The sequence below is a fragment of the Arvicanthis niloticus genome, chromosome 2, assembly GCF_011762505.2.
Source record: "Arvicanthis niloticus isolate mArvNil1 chromosome 2, mArvNil1.pat.X, whole genome shotgun sequence".
NCBI classification, from domain to species: Eukaryota; Metazoa; Chordata; class Mammalia; order Rodentia; family Muridae; genus Arvicanthis; species Arvicanthis niloticus.
In genome coordinates, this window is record NC_047659.1 from 114,094,030 (window position 1) to 114,110,792 (window position 16,763).

Below are 16,763 nucleotides of genomic sequence, written 5' to 3' on the forward strand. Positions count from 1 at the left end.
CACCAGATCCCAGTGGTTGGATTGTGTCAGGCACTTCCTGAAAGGTCCTTCTCTTAGGAAATATGCCACTGAAGCCCAGAGCCACCATGTAACAATACTGGTTTTCTTAAATCCACCACACAGAGCCAGAGCCACGTGGCTCATGCCTTTAACCCCGGCGTTCAGGAGGCAAAGGCAGGAGGATCGCTAAGAGTTTGAGGTTAGCCTGGACTACCTAGACAGTCTCAGGCCAAGTAGGGCTACATAGTGAGACCCCATCTCCCAAAAGTAAAACTGTTAAGAGCCATATAAACAGAACATAAAACACATAAAAGGGCGAATTTCTGAGTTCAAGGCCAGCCCGGTCTACCAAGTGAGTTCCAGGACAGCCAGGACTACACAGAAAAACCCTGTCTCGGGGAAAAAAAAAAACAAAAACAAAACATAAAGGGGCTGAGATCCTCAGTCATATAATATTTCATTTAATTGCTTATGCCACTGCTGCAATGATCATTGGTGGGATCTTGTAATCCCAAAGACACACACATGGAGAGGAACCGAGGCCTCGCCCCAGTTTCAAATGAACCTTCTTCTAATACTCAGCACTCTCCGTGGTCTTATCCTCAGGCTCCTTTTTCTCCGGCCTGCCCCCTCTACCTGCTGTACAGATTCACTGTACCTTGGATCCAGAGGAAGTAATAGTTAGCAGGCCCTCCACAAGTAGAGTGTCCACCATAAGTGGACCCTAATTATGGCTGGCACAGGCCACCTGCCCAGCAGCCAACTATGCCCCTCCAGGAAACAGAAAATCAAATCCAGAGGGCATGCCAGGTCAGTTGCACTCCAAGAAGGAACTGGGCAGGCTGCCCAGAATCAGCCAGAATGGACTTTGGGCTGATCACCCACACTGGAGTCATGCCCTCACCTTCTTGGAAAAGGCACTTTCTCCAGAACCAAGGCCGCCACCTGTCACAAAAGCCAGGTGTTGACAGACCTGGACAGATGTGGGTGGGGCCCTGGGATATGCCAGACACATCCCTGAGGCCTGGCTGCGCCATCAGTCCTGGTGGAGGGAATGAAGCTGAGAGACTGCCACCAGTCAGGCAGCACCCCACGCTCATTACCCTGGCCAGCCTGTGCTTCTGCGTGTGGAGTCCTGGGGCATCTGGGATCCAACGGCTCCCACATCTCCAGCCTTTGTCAATGGAGATAGAGAGGCTGAGGGAGGACAATGTTGTGGACTCTCTTAAAGTACAGCTAGCAAGTAGAAACCAAGGGAAAGTTATTTCATATCTGATATCATTCATGTTGTGCAATATGTAACCTGTTCCTTCAGGGCATTTAAACAGCGTACTCTCTGTTATCCATTCTTTCAAGAAGTATTTATGTAGCTTCGGAAAATACTCTACCAGTTTACAGTATTGAGTTGGCATTGTACGGAAAGTAGCAGCCATGTTTGTCAAGAAATACACTTTCCCCATATACTTTCCCATGTGCTTTCCCCAAATAATTCACTGTGTTAAATAATAGGGTCTTACTTTTCTCTGTCTGGTTACAGAAACTAACAAAGAGTTCCCTAATGAATAGAAAATATAGACTGGATATGTGCTAAAAAAAAAAAAAAATCATTTTAAAAAGCATTTTTCAAGGCCAGGTAGATGGCTGTTAAAGCACCTGTGGCCCAAGACTGATAACCTGAGTTCCATCCCCAGCATCCACAGTGGAAGAAAAGAACTGACTCCTGGAAGCTGTCCTCTGATTCCCACTTTGCACTGTAACACACATGCACTTCCTGTACACATCACACACACTCACACAAAAACAATAGAACTTGGAAATTTTTACTATCGTCTACACGTGTGCATGGATATGTAAGGATATATCTAGAGTAACAGTTTCTAACTAGGACCCCACTGTTCCCTAGGGCACATATAGCAACATCTGTCACAACTGAGGGGTGATCCTAGCATCTAAAGAGGAAAGGCACCCCAGTGTTTAGGGTGGGTCTTCCCACCTCAGTTAACCCAATATTTTCCCTCAGAGGCATGCCCATAAACATGTGATGCTTTCTTTGTATATGCTTGACCCGGGAATGGTACTATTAAGAAGTGTGGCCTTGTTGGAGTGGGTGTGGCCTTATTGGAGTGGGTTTGGCCTTGTTGGAGGAAGTGTGTCATTGTGGGCATGGGCTTTAAGACCCTCACCGTAGCTGCCTGGAAGCCAGTCTTCTTCTAGCTGCCTTTGGAGCAAGAGGTGGAACTCTCAGTTCTTCCAGCCCCAGAAGAGCTACCATCTCCAGATGTCTTGAGGGAAGACAGCAAGGTCAGCCCTGGTTGGGAAATACTGTGATCCATCTGTCTGTGAAAATGCAGACACAAAAAGGTCCCCCATTCACTGTCCTCACAGATGTGTGGTCCAGCTGGATCCTCAAGTAGACACACAGCCACTCAAATGGGCTATCTCAAGTGCCAAAGGACTAAGGGTGTGGAGGAAGGGGTCAGATGCAGAGCAAAGGACAGCGGGGACCACATTCCTGCCAGGGGCGTGGTTCACAGATCTCTAAGTAAGATAGGAGCTTCTCAGCTTCCCTAAGCCATTGGGGCCAATTCACAGACAAGGAAGTGGAGCAGAGGTTTGAAGTGGCCAAAGTCACACAGTGAGCAATAGCCAGCATAGCTCTAACCTCTACAGCACCCCAGGCTATCCTCACAGACTGTCCTCAACCTGCATTCACTCTCTGGATCCTGGCTCCCCTGAGTCTCTTGGCACTTGTTTCTTGGAGCTGATTCACCTAAGATATGTGTTTTCTCCATTCACCTGAGAAGCTGCTGTTCAGCTGTTCCCATTGTGGTCACATCTGCAGAAGAAAAGGGATTGCTTCATACACACACACACACACACACACACACACACACACACAGAGGAACATCTCTCCCTGGGTGTCTCCTAAGGGACCCATCATTGTGGTGACTGTGCTGGTCATTGGGAACCTGCAGAAACTCTCCACCAATGAGGGTGGGAAGGAGGAAGGACATGAGAATTGACTTCTTAGAGCCTGAGTTTAGAATGAAGGCAAGGAAGTCGGGCAGAGAGATCTTGAGAGTTAATCTTGGTTGTCAACCTCACTTGACCTAGAATCAACTACCAGTCAGCCTCTGGGCTGTTTGAGAGGGTATTTCCTGAAAGACTTAATCGGTCAGGGAGGCTCCCCCAGAGTAGGCAGTGCCTTGCAGTGGAAGTTCAGAAATAAAAAAGGTCAGAGGAAAGAGAGCGTGGCTTTTTCCTGTGCACTTTTGCTCCAGGCTTACAAATGTGTCCTCTCTTTGTTGCCATTGACCTTCACTGGCCAACTCCTGTGGCCTTTCAATGTAGACAGAAGACCAGTGCCTCTTCAGAAATCCTCAGGCTTCAGCACCATGTTGGAATTGCTGAGGCCTTCAACCTTGTGAACTGAACAGCTTCTGGGCTCTCAGCCTCTCCAGTGTACAAACAGGCATCGTGGACTACCTAAGACAAGACCACGTAAACCCACTATTTTGTAATACAAAATTGTCTTCGTAAGTGTTTTGTCAATTTAACACAAACTTACATCAGTTGGGAAGAGGGGACTCTCAACTGAGAAAATACCTGCATGAGATTTTCCTGTAGGCAAATCTGTAATGCATTTTCTTAACCAGTGATTAGTGGCAGAGTCCAGTGCAGTGTGGATGATACCACCCCTGAGCTTGTGATTCTGAGCTGTGTAAGGAAGCAGGCTGAGCAAGCCAGTGAGCAACATTCCTCCATGGCTTCGGTGTCAGTTTCTGCCTCCAGGTCCCTACCTTGAGTTCCTGCCTAAACTTCCCTAGATGAAGGACTACAAGCTATCAAGCTATAAGATAAAATAAAGCCTTTCCTCCCCAGTTGCTTTTGGTCATAATGTTTTATCACAACAAAAGAAACCCTAGTTAAGGCGATGTTCATTCCATCACTTCCATCCCTCTACAGGACGCTGGCTAAGACAGACGCTGATACCCACTTTCCTCCTAGTGGGAAAAGCCAGACTGTTACAAACCCAGACTTCAAAACCAGACAGCCTGGGTGTGTAATCTACTTCCTAGCGGTGTGATCTCAAACCAAGTACTTTACCTGACTGAGCCTGAGTCACTACCACAGTGATACAGAGATCTTCCCGGATCACTGAGTCAACTGAAATAATATACGTGGCGTTCTTAGCTAGAACACTGTTACTGTATACTATATGCTTCCCAATGCTTTCATTTCACTATTAACCATAAATATAATTTTTAAAAAAATACACCTTATTGGGGTTCATGAGCTAGTAAGTGGAGCTGCACACAAACTTTCACAGAACTAGTCTAGAGGCAAAAAGGCTGGACTTCTTACAAAAGTAAGAAGTCCTCCATCTTTTAGGAACAGGCTTTCTTGGTGCCTGGCTCTTCTGCGAAGCTGAAAGGTGATTACTCTGCTCTTGGTTTCGGCTGTTTTCCAGCTGTGGGGTTTCTCATTGATCAGATAGAAATCCCCAAGGTCTGGCAAAGGAAGCTTTTAATTGCTCTGGATGGACCAATTTTTGGCTTAGCTGCTCAAGCATATAATTAGAGAGAGGGCAGGGGGAAAGGAAGGAGGGTGGGAGAGAGAAAGAGAGAGGGAATGGAAGGAGGGAGGAAAGGAAGGAGGAAAAAGGGAAGAAAGAGAGAGAGAGAGAGAGAGAGAGAGAGAGAGAGAGAGAGAGAGAGAATGAGAGTTATCATTTTGAGATTTCTTTGAGACAAATAACCAGAGTACCATAGCTGACCAGACCCCACCTGAGTCCCACAAGTCCTAGGGACATAGAGGACAAGGCCACATTTTTGGTCTTTATCAAAATGGCATGCAGATCTTGTCACAGAGTGTCCCCAGAAATAGACCCAGCCCAGGATTGGAGTCAATTCCCTTTATTTGGAGGAAATCCTGAGAATCCTAGGAAGGGAGACAGAGAGGCCACAGCAGCTGACTCGGTGAGGAACTGAGTAGGTTACAACTGGGGCTTCAGTCCTGGGGAGTAGACACCAGCACAGGCCTATCCACAGATGGTGGAGCTACGGCTGCATATCGTAGCCCTGGGGTGTCTCCCTGGCATTTCCAAATGGATGTCCCCAATGTGGGCAGCTGGAGGAAGCCCTGGGGCAAAGTGACAAACACTAGCAGTTGGAAATGAGGGTTCCAGAAAGACACCAAGAACACCTGCTGCAGCACCCACATGTAAGACAACCCCAAATGGGATGGCTCCCTGCATCGCCACAGGGAGGAGCCCAGGGCTCTGGCTGAATACATAATCTTTTTTAAAGTGTATGAGGTTGCTAGATACCTATTTATAAGCTTTGCATTTGCCCCCACATACTTATAATGACATTATCCTAGGGATATGTTAATTTAGAGATGTTACTTTCTTTGCCCCCCCCCCATTCCATAATTCAATTTTATTCCCATTTTCTAGCTATGTCTGTGGTCCTAGGGTCATCGGTGATATTGATGGCACTGGCAGAGCCACCGTTGGAGTCCCTGTACCTCTCCCCACCAGCACGTTTCCCTCCCTCTTGTCTCTATTCTCCGTGATCAGCACTTTCAAAATCTGTAGGATGCGTTTGCTGGAATTTTTATCCCAAGTCTCAAGCACCTATTTGCATAACATTAGGGCAGCTGGTTGCTCCATTCCTCATGGAGGGGCCCACACGTGATCTCCATAATGCAATCACTTGCTGTGGCTCGCTTAGGTGTCCTTAAAGGACTTGCTCACTTCACAGAGCCATCCTTTCAAGCCACACCTTCTGAAATCTGCTCCAAATCGGAATTCAGTGTTCTAACCTCATGTACCAATATAAATGTGACAAATGACCACTGAGTGGATGGTTTATAAAGAATTTAAATTTACTTCCCTATCAGATGGATGTCCCAGAGCAAGGTGCTGCGGGTTCAGCGTCAGGAGAGGGCCTCATCTCTCTGCTTCCACAATGTTGTCTGGTTGCTGCATCCTCCAGAAGGGAGGACCACTGTGTTCTCATGGGGCAGGAAAGTGAAGGGCAAAGAAGAGCCTGAGCTAGTTCCCATTAACCCAAGGCAAGCATCCACGAAGGAGGAGCGGTCCCACCTCTTACTTCAAGCACAGGGCACGTGGTGGAGATGAAGTTTCAACAGGATGTGGGAAGGGACACATTCAAACCACAGTACTTCCATCAACCTCAGATGGCCAAGTTACCCCCATAGGGGCTGTTTTGGGTAATATGGCTTTTCCAAACACTTTGTTGGTCAAAACAAAAGGCTGACAGTCAAGCATGGATGGAGAAGGGGTGGGGGGTGGGGTGAGTACCCTTCATTGATGAACTATTTGCTACTGATAGATTCAGGGAGGAGAGTAATTGCCTCCACTTGTGTACCTAATAGTAACCTCACCAGATTCCAATGGATACTTCCAACCCAGTCCAATTCAGTGGTCACACAGATGGCCCCGGTTAAACTAAATCATAAAGCAAACCCAAAAGTCATGGATGTGGGAAAGAGTGAAGAGAAGGTATTTGTTAGGTCTTAAACCTGGAACAAATGGCAAACCAAGATGCTTATTAACATATCAAAGCCGACACTGACTGCCAGGTTCTCCCAGCATCCCTCAGTCCTTACCTGTTACGGGGTCCTCCGGGCTGGCAGACCCTCCCCCTTACCCTAAACTCCAGCCCAGGTAGTCTCTTGGCTACCACTGGTAGGAACGCTCAGGAGAGCAGAGCCCAGATGGCTAGGGAGCCAGGCTTCCTGAGCGACAGAGTCAAGGGCAACCCTGCCATTGCAGCTGGAGGTCTGGAGGTTCCTCTCATTCCAGAGATGAAAAGTTTCTGCCAGACGTCTGGGTCCTCTTCCAAACACCACACCCTAGATCATTTCGAACGAGCAAGCCAACGGCTGCAAGGGTTTTAAACAAGACAGAATAGAAGTCTCACCTCCTCCTTGCTTTACTGTCTCAGTAACCAGGCTATCTCATCTGTAAGGAGATGCTGACTAGCAGGACTGCAGGTCTGGAGGTAATCATGGGAGAGGCAGAATCGAACTGAGGATCTGGAGGTAATCATGGGGAGAGCCATGAGGGCAGGGTAGTCTCTGCAGAGAGCTGCAAGCTTGGAAGTCAGGCAGGGCTGAGCTCTGCCTTCAGTTTCACCATCTGTAAATCAGAACTAGTCCAGAGAACAGATATGAATTAGGAAGGATATAGCATGTCACACTCTAGTTAGAATGGATGATTGTACTAATCAGGGTTTTCTAGAAGAACAGAACTGAGAGAGAGAGAAAGAGAGAGATAGAGAGACAGAGACAGAGAGTTGTGTGCTTTATTAGAGGAGTTTACAGGCTGTGGTCTGACTAGTCCGACAATGGGCTGTCTCCCCAAGGAAAGAATATAGTAGTTGTTCCTTCTACAAGGCTGAATGTCTCAGCAGGTCTTCACTCTACATCGGAATCCCAAAGAAGTAGGTTCTAGCACCAGCAAAAAAAAAAAAAAAAAAAAAAAAAAAAAAAGCCTCAGCAGCGGTAGCACAGATGAACTTGCCAGCAAGAGAAAGGATAAGCAGGCAAAAAGCAAACCATCCTTTTTCCATGTCCTCTTACGTGGGCTGCCACAGAAGGTGTGGCCCACGTTTAGAGTAGGCCTTCTGACTGCAAATGATTCAGATGTAGGGAGGGATATCCTGCCTCAAAAGATCTGAAAATTCCTCCACAGGTATGCCAAGCTACTTGGGTTTTAGTTGATCCCAGATGTAGTCAAGTTGACAGCCAGAGGATCCCTCACAATGGGGGTCCTGTCCCTCCTCAGATCACTCCTTCCTTTACTCTTCTGTTTCCAGTCAGCTTATACTGAGGAGTAACAACACGAACTGGCTCCCTCTGGAGTTGGAGAAGCCTGGATATCCAGAAGTGATAAACAAAGGCATGCAGCTTCTTGCTTTTCTAAGGTACTCCTGCAACTATAAGGGTATTTCAGGGGAAGACCACACAGCCTCATCCATCATTTCACCAGAAACCCCTCATCCACCCCACTGGAGCCCTCCTCAGAATGAGACCCTCTTCCTGCACCAGGGAAGGAGCAGATGAAGGCCCAACAACTACACTTGGGTCCTGGGTCCCAGGAGCAGGCTCCCTGCCTTGTGGAAACCGTGGCAGAGGAGTGGTAAGAGGAGAAAGCAGGCTGGGAAAAATGGAGGTCAGCAAAGGGAAGATACCCAGTTCTCCCTCATAGAACCCTGAGAGGGGATATGATGGAGCCGTGGGCTGCTGAATCCTCAGACAAAGCTGGGCCATTCAAGGAGTGCACGTGGGTCTCCAGAACCTGTCAGAACGATGCCCTTGGCCTTGAGCTCAAATCTCTCCATAGCCACAATTGCTAGAGAGATCTCAAAGGCAAGGTTTCAACTGTACAAACAATCCCTCAGAAAGCTGTGCATCCCAGCTCTGGCCAGTAAAGGGCATATCAGAAAAGAGGGCTACAGCCTAGGATACTGGAAAAATGGTCCCACAGCCGAACACGCCTTAAGAGGCTCTGTTTTAAGTTAGCCCATGACTTCCCTCCCACTGACAATGGCCAAGACCTACTCTGTCATTTCATGAGCATTGTCAGACACGTGCCAACTCATAAGTCGAGACTGTGATCATTTGCAGCTAGTTTTATGGCTCCGTGTAAGAGATGCTTGTCCATAAGCCTGACAGTTTAGTCAAGGACCAACTTGGAGGAAGGAGAGAACCAACTCCTGCAAGCTGCCCTCTGAACCTCCATATTGTGACAAGTGAGCCCAAAGTGCATTTCTGTTGCTTGTTCTCCCAACACTGACTGATATTGTATGCTGAATCAGCATCTAAAAAAATCATTTATGTAGTTATTTTCATATGTATATGTGTGTTTGTGTACATGTATGTTCATCAGATCCCTTGGACCTGGTAGGTTTTGTGCTGCAATGTTGGTGCTCAAAATCAAAGTCAAGTGCTCTTAACTACGGAGGCGTCTTCTAGTCCCCAAATTAGATTAAAAAAAAAAAAAAAAAAAAAAAAAAAAAAAAAGCTCAAGAATTAAATAGTGGGCTAGAGAAATGGTTCAATGGTTAGAAGCACTGACTACTCTTCCAGGGGACCTGAGTTCAAGTCCCAGCCACCACAGCCACCACATGGTGGCTCACAACCATCTGTAATGGGATCTGATGCCCTCTTCTGGTGTGTCTGAAGACAACGACAGTTACTCATATGCAAGCAATAAATAAATAAATAAATAAATAAATAAATAAATAAATAAATAAATAGCATTCCAGAGCAACTGGGGAAAAATGTGCAATTATATCCTCTTAAAATGTGAAGATTTCATTCACTCCATTAGCTAATAAGAGAACATATGAAAATATTCTAACTGGTTCAAAGGAAAAGACTAAGAGCCGAACACCTGTGGGTTGTGAGAGAGCTGAGATGAACTTCCATTAGATGCAAAAGTATAGCAAAAGGGCAATAGCAAGGACAACGTTTCACTGGACACAATTTGTGTGTCTATGATTGTAAACCATTTGCACTGTTACAGCTTTTCTGTCACAGTGTTGCCAAAGTCAGTGAAGGCAGAGCTAGTCTGGAGGAATTCACTGGGGGAGGTGGGGGGGAGACATTCAGCAGCCTCTGCGCGCGCGCGCGCGCGCGCGCGCGCGCGCGTGTGTGTGTGGGTGGGGGTGTGTGTGTGTGTGTGTGTGTACGTTAGAAAGCCTTTTGTGAGTGTTTCCTGATAGTTTTGTGTGAGATGATTACATAGGGGGAAGAGACACTGTCTTAATTAAGTTTTACTGCTGTGAACAGATACCATGACCAAGACAACTCTTATAAGGACAACATTTAATTGGGTTACAGGTTCATTATAATCAAGGCAGGAACATGGCAGCATCCAGGCAGGCATGCTGCAGGAGGAGCAGAGAGTTCTACATCTTCATCTGAAGGCTGCTAGAGGAATCCTGGCTTCCAGGCATCTAGGACAAGGGTATTAAAGCCCACACCCACAAGGTCACACCTACTTCAACAAGGCCACACCTTCCAACAGTGCCACTCCCTAGGCCAAGAATATATAACCTATCACAGACACTAACAGTTACACCTTAGACTGGGGTCATGGGAGGGTCTTGGAGGAAAGGTGAGTTAGGTATGATGTTGAGGGCCACCAAAGATCAGATGAGGAAAGCAGCCTGGTGAGGTGACCATGGAAATAGTTGGAGGCTGTAAAACCTGGCACTGTCCTTTAGCAGAGTGGGCCCAGCTGCCCAGCTGTCTGTAGAGGGAAACTGGTAAATGGCAGGGCTGGGGACATGAAGGGACTTCTTTGCAGCAACATATTATTGTGACTGTAGGCTCATTGAGAAGAGTGTTAGTGAAGGGTGGGTGTTACTGACAACCGCTTGTTGTCAGCAAGCGTCATGGTGCCTTCTGTGACAGGTATCCTAGGAGGTTCCCTGTAGAAGAGCCTTTATCCCTTAAGTTCATCTGAAAGCCTTTGAGTGGGCTTCAAGGATCGTGATGGACCCAAAGCCATTTGTTCCCTTAACCTGTGAGCTAGGCAAATGGTAGGGCAGCTATTGGATGCATATGAATGAACGGGTAGATGAATGAATAAATGAATGAATGAATGAAAACAAAACTGACACTTTGTCAGCAGAGGGAGCCCAGTGCTGCCCCACCCCCACCCCCAGCCTGAGAAGTTCCCTTATCTCTTTTAGGGACCTCCACTCTGGTACAATCTGATTCTTTGCCACAGAAAAGACTTCCAAGAGGAGACAGTGTGAATCAGTTGTTTGTGGAGAGACATTCTTAATACAGATCTTAAGCACAAGTGCAAATAGGAAGAGAGGCACTTGGAAGAAAATAAGATGAATCCAAGAGCATGGGTGTGGACTTCTCAAAGAGGGAATCACAGTCAATATCCTACAGCAGCCATAAGTACTGGTTTGGGGAGGTTCCGAAGTTGTACTTCAAGAGCTGCTAAGGAACCTGACTGAGAGATCCTGAGGTGACTCCTGTGCACTGGATGGGGTCACAGTTGACAAAGTAAGACCCTGGGTCACAAGGTTTGCAGGGTGAGTTAAGGTGTCTGTACTGTAAGTCTGATGCAGTCGGTGAGGCTGGAGAACATAAGGTCATATGGCTTAGGCCGCAAGCATGCTGTATGGCTCCTCTAACATAATGTCTCCTCATAAGGGAAGGTCGTATGTCAGCAACCTTCACAGCAATTTCTTTTTCAAGACAGGGTTTCTCTGTGTAGCCCTGGCTACTTGTTCTGCAGACCAGGCTGGCCTCAAACTCAGAAATCAGCCTGCCTCTGCTGGGGTTAAAGACACGCGCCACCACCGTCTGGCTACAGCAAATGTTAACTGTGCTGGAATTCCGGCTTCTCTGTTAGCAAAAGGCTTCGAGAAGATTCTAAGGTGGGAGCTTCCTCTATCTACCCATGCCCACATTCCTTCCCCTGCATTTCAGTTCCTGAAGAAGAGCAAAACATTGTATTTCACCCTTCACTTGCCTGTCAAATGGCGACCTTTAACTGAGCATCGACCATATATATGCCAGGCACAGTACCAGGCTTTGTACCTATCCGAGGCAGCCAGTGAAATCTACTTCAGGGCTTGGCTCAGAGCCATCTTGAAGCCTGGCTTTGCCCCAGCTACCAGCTGGGCAGCCTTGGGAAAGTTACTTAGCTGAGTACAGCTTTTCCCAGCCACAGAACGGGAGCACCTGGCTCAGTAAGTCCCCATGAGTGAGCACAGTTAAAATCCTTAAACTAACATCTCGACTGGGTCAAATGCTTGTGGATATTAGCTATAACCTTCCAAACACTCTGAGAAAGGTACAGAAAATCATTGTCCCCATTTTAAAGAGGTTAAATCCTCTACCAAGCTAGCAAGTAACAGGACTGGCGATTCCAAAACCTATGCGCTGCTGTGCTAACATAGCCTGACTAGTCGTTTTTGCAGCTTCTGGGTATTCTATCAGCTCTCTGCTGGGAAGGCTGCTGTCACTGACACACCCTGTCCTGGCCCTCATGGAAATGCCACCCCAGCACCCTACCTTTGCACAAAGGAAACTCAAGAGCAGTGACTCCCGACTCCCTGGAGCTGCCTCTCCAGCTGCAAAGCGACAGAGCTGAGCTAACTGGCTCCCTGGAAGGGCGGGTGGCAGGTGGCTGGATGCTGAGCCTTCAGGCAAGACCTGGCCACAGGGACTCGCTCTCAGGGTGTGCCTAATAGCTTGGCAATGCTGTTAGACGTTTAAATCCACCTGGTTATAGAACACCCGGACTTTAACTGGCAAGTCCGAGCTGGAGAAAAGCCCAAGGGAGGCCCGCTGGCCAGCTGTTGGCAGCAGGCTCAGGATGCCACGTTGCAGAGGCAGCCTTCTGCTACCCAGCTTTGCTGCCCCTATTGTGAAAGCAAGGGCTACCTCTGTGCCTGGGTGAGGACCAAGGGCAGTGAGGAGTGGCCTTCTTCTCCTGATCTCTGCCAATGTCAATGCCCCTGCGCCTTCCCGGACTCCCGTTCCCACCTGCTTCACATCCTGTGCCTGTTTCCCTTCTTGCATATTTCTTCCCTGCAAGCGTGCTTAAGCACACAGTGTCACAACTGTGCACTGCATATTGACACATTTGCAGGCACACTCGATCACAGCCCCCTGTAAGGACACAGAGCAGGTAAAACCCTTAGGTAGTAGAGTCCAGTGTGCCTGTTGTACTGCAGAAGCACACATTGCTGGAGCTGCAACAAGGGGTATGCCTGCTGTTGGGATCCTAAGACCAGCACTTGGCACTCCCTGCTGAACCTTGCATTCAGGACCACAGGACTTTGCAGTTATGGTACCCATCCATCTGGCTCGCAGTGCTCACTCTTGCTGTAGCATGGGACTCCCAGGGAGTCCCTAACTCCTTATCTGCTCCTGTTGGTGCATCTAAGAGTAGGGACTGGTGAGCTGGAGCGGCCTCTCTGTCTTCCCACAGCCAGTAGATTTTCCACTAGGCATACATTGAGCACTATCTGTATGCAGAGACTGTACAGGGGACATTACTCCCACGCCAGCCTCAGCCTGCCGGTGATGATGGAGCTCATATTCTAGTAATAGGGAGAAGCAGACACAGGAATGGTCACCACACAGCATGCTGCAAACACTGAAGGAACAGACTAAAAAATGTCACATTGTCAGGAGAGGACACAGTTCTGGGTGGATGGGACAGTTAGGAAGGCTTCTGGTCCCAAAGACACGCCCCCCCACCCCCACCCCTATTGCTGACTCGATTGCAAAGTGGTCCCATTTGCCCTACAGTTGGAGCAGACAGACTTCCCTCTTCATCTCATCTAGCGGAGAAAGAAGTTAAGGCATGGAGCTGGAGAGGTCGGGCAGCAGTTCGGATCACAGGCTGCCTTTGCAGAGAGCCAGAGTCCCTGGGCAGCTAGGAAGTCTAGCCTGGAAGTCTAGTCCTAGGAGATGCAAAGCCCTCTTCTCCTCTGCAGGCAGCTGCCACGGTATCTGCACATACCCATGCTCACACACAAATACACACATAATTTAAAATCATATTATATTGTATTATGTAATTGTATATATACACACATATATATGTAATGGGGAAATGGGAAGGGGTGAGGGGGTGAGAAAAAGCTAATTAAAATCAATATTTTAAAATAAATAACAAAAAAGAAGTTGAGACACTGAAAGTGAGAAGCATCTGTCTCTCCGCGAGCAGACTTCCTGCTCCAACTGGAGCAGGAACTCCATCAACTGGCCCCAACACCCCTCCTCCCATTCCATCTTCCAAACTCCATTGGAGATTGCTAGAAGACAAGAGAGGGGAGGAGCAGGAGCAGGCAGAGAAGCAAGGCCAGGCGGCCAGCAGCCGGCCGCAGCGTCTGGACTTTGTACACGTGGGCGAGGAGTGAGGAGCACTGACCTAAGCACCCTGCCCCCCACATGGCCCCACCAGCTTCAAGGCCGGATTTTGTCCCTGATATTCCCAGAACTGCCCCCAAACGGAGCTCTTAACTACCCGTTGCAGTTTAGCACGCTATGATTTTAAAAAGAGGACTGTTCAGAGGCAGGAGGGATGATGATTCATCAGGCCCCGCTGGTTCTCCATCCCTCATGTATCAGTGGAAGACCACGGGGGACACGAGGGTTTTAAGGGCATTGAGTGAGCCAGCCATTTGCTAGGATTCATAAATACCAGTTCATCAGACAGACGATCCAAACTCTCTTCAGACTTACAAAAAAAAAAAAACACAGTTACATTTAAATTACAGGAAAACAAGAGGTTTTTTTTAATTTTTAATTTTTTCAGCAGTAATCCTGCCTTGTTTGTGGCTGTGATTTCCATGGTTCAGTTACTCTGTGTCATCTCTGGCCCCAAAATATTACATGGAAAACAATCAAGACGTAAACAAAAATGCATACTCTCTATGTTGATCTGAGTATCATAATGAACTCTCAAACTGTTCTCTCTTTCTCCCACATCGTGAATTAACCTTTGCCCGGCATGTCTACTCAGTATCTATGCCATCGGGTAGTCACCTGTTAGCCATCTCAGTCATCAGCTCATCTGCTAAGGCACTGCCGCCGCGGTTTTCTGTGTTCAAGGAACCCTTAAACAGAGACCCAATAGTAGCTTTCTGGGAGATCGTGATGCCTACACTACGTGCCTCAGCTGATCTTCACATGAAGACACTATTCTCGCACAGCATCACAGAACAAAGGGACAGCCATGCTGCACAATACGTTATTCTAAGAGATGAGGATTGGAGAGATGGATCCATGGGCAAAATGGCTGCTACATAAGTGGGAGGAGCAGCGTTCCAGTCCCACAGATTGACAAGCCCAGACTAGGGAAGCAGAACATGCCAGTCATACCTCAATGAAGTGTTGTTTTGTTTTGTTTTCTAAGATTTGTTCACCAGGTATGATGGCACACACCTGAAATCCTAGCACTTGAGAGGCTGGGTCATAAGGATTTTGAACTCAAAAATAGTCAAGGGCCAGAGAGTAGAAATACAGTGAAATTCCACGCTGCTGTCAAAAATTTGGAATGTGTCTTATATGTCCTGGATTTATGAGCTGCCTAAAACTAAATAGCAAGCTAAACACACACACGGACACACACACACAGGCACGCATGCATGCAGATACATTATAAATATAGCTGTACTATAGAATAATATATGATGATTCTGTTGACATAAAAATATACAAGTAGTACTGGAGAGATGGCTCAGTGGTTAAGAGCACTGACTACTCTTCCTGAGGTCCTGAGTTCAATTCCCAGCAACCACATGGTGGCTCACAACCATCTGAAATGGGATCTGATGCCCTCTTCTGGTGTGTCTGAAGACAGCTACAGTGTACTCATAAACATAAAATAAATAAATCTTTTTAAAAAATATACAAGTAAATGTGGAATTATGTGAGTATGGATATAAACACACACATAAATAAACACACAAAAGCACTATAAAAGTGTTCACCAGGCGGAAGAGATGGTCTCGGGGTTAAAAGCACTGACTGTTCTTCCAGAGAACCCAGAGTAATTACGTGACATCCAACACCCTCTTCTGGCCTCTACAGGGACTGTATGCACATGGTATACAGACATACCTGCAGGTAAAAATAAAAAAATACATATAAAATAATAAAATAGAATTTTTCATAAAAGTGTTCTCTCCAAGCTAGAAAGAATCTGAAAACCTCCTCACTGAGGAATAGCTTTCATGGGACCCGAAGGCATCATGAAGGTTTCCAAAGAGGGAATCAAGTCCTACCCAGCTATGGCCCTTAGAAACTACAACCACCAGCACAAATCATGGCACAGTAATCGTGCCGAAGTGGCATGCATAGCTTGGTGATACCCAGCAGCTCTCTAATTGGATCCACTCAATAAGATGGATCGTACGTGGTACTGGAAATCTAGCCAACTACCCAGGGCTAGTAAAGCCATGGATCTTGGAGGAAAACCTATGACTGTCACTTACTAAACCAGCAGAATCCCTAACTAAACACACTTTAAATATTTGTTTTTATACCCACAGATAAATGTGGTCCTCACCCCTCACCAAGGAAACTTCTCTTTGCAACAAACAGAGGCCATTAAAGAAAACCACACCCGGTCAAAATGCAGAGTTGCTGAGCCCAGTTGCAATAGAGAGATCTACAGTGCAACTCCTACACCAAGGCTCGGGGAAGAGCAGAAGAGGGGAAGGGAAAACTGTAAGAGCCAGAGGAACAGGGGGTTCACTGTGAGACTGTTGGCCCTAGGAATCTCAGAGCAGCACCCATGAAGCTTCACCAACATAACCACCTAAGCATGAGCTGACCAAGACGACAGGAGAAATCCCAGGAGGCCTCAGCTCTACACCAAGACTTACCAACTCAGGAGTGCTAAGATCAGGAGAAATAGTCTCCCCAGAGAAGAGAACACCAAGTGATTGCCCAATACCAAATGGTCATCCCTGTATTTAAAAATATACATATAAATACACACACATACCTCTGTGTGTCTGTGTGTGTGTGTGTGTGTGTGTGTGTGTGTGTGTGATGATTAGGAATTGTGCTTAGGAGTATACATATATGTGTGATATTTAGAAATATATAACATTAATATTATATGTTATTATAATGTTATCATATTAATATACATCCCAAATATATATGTAATATGTATTTTTTATTTTATTTTATCTTATTTTAAGAAAAAGAGGCCATGAATTTGAAAGAGACTG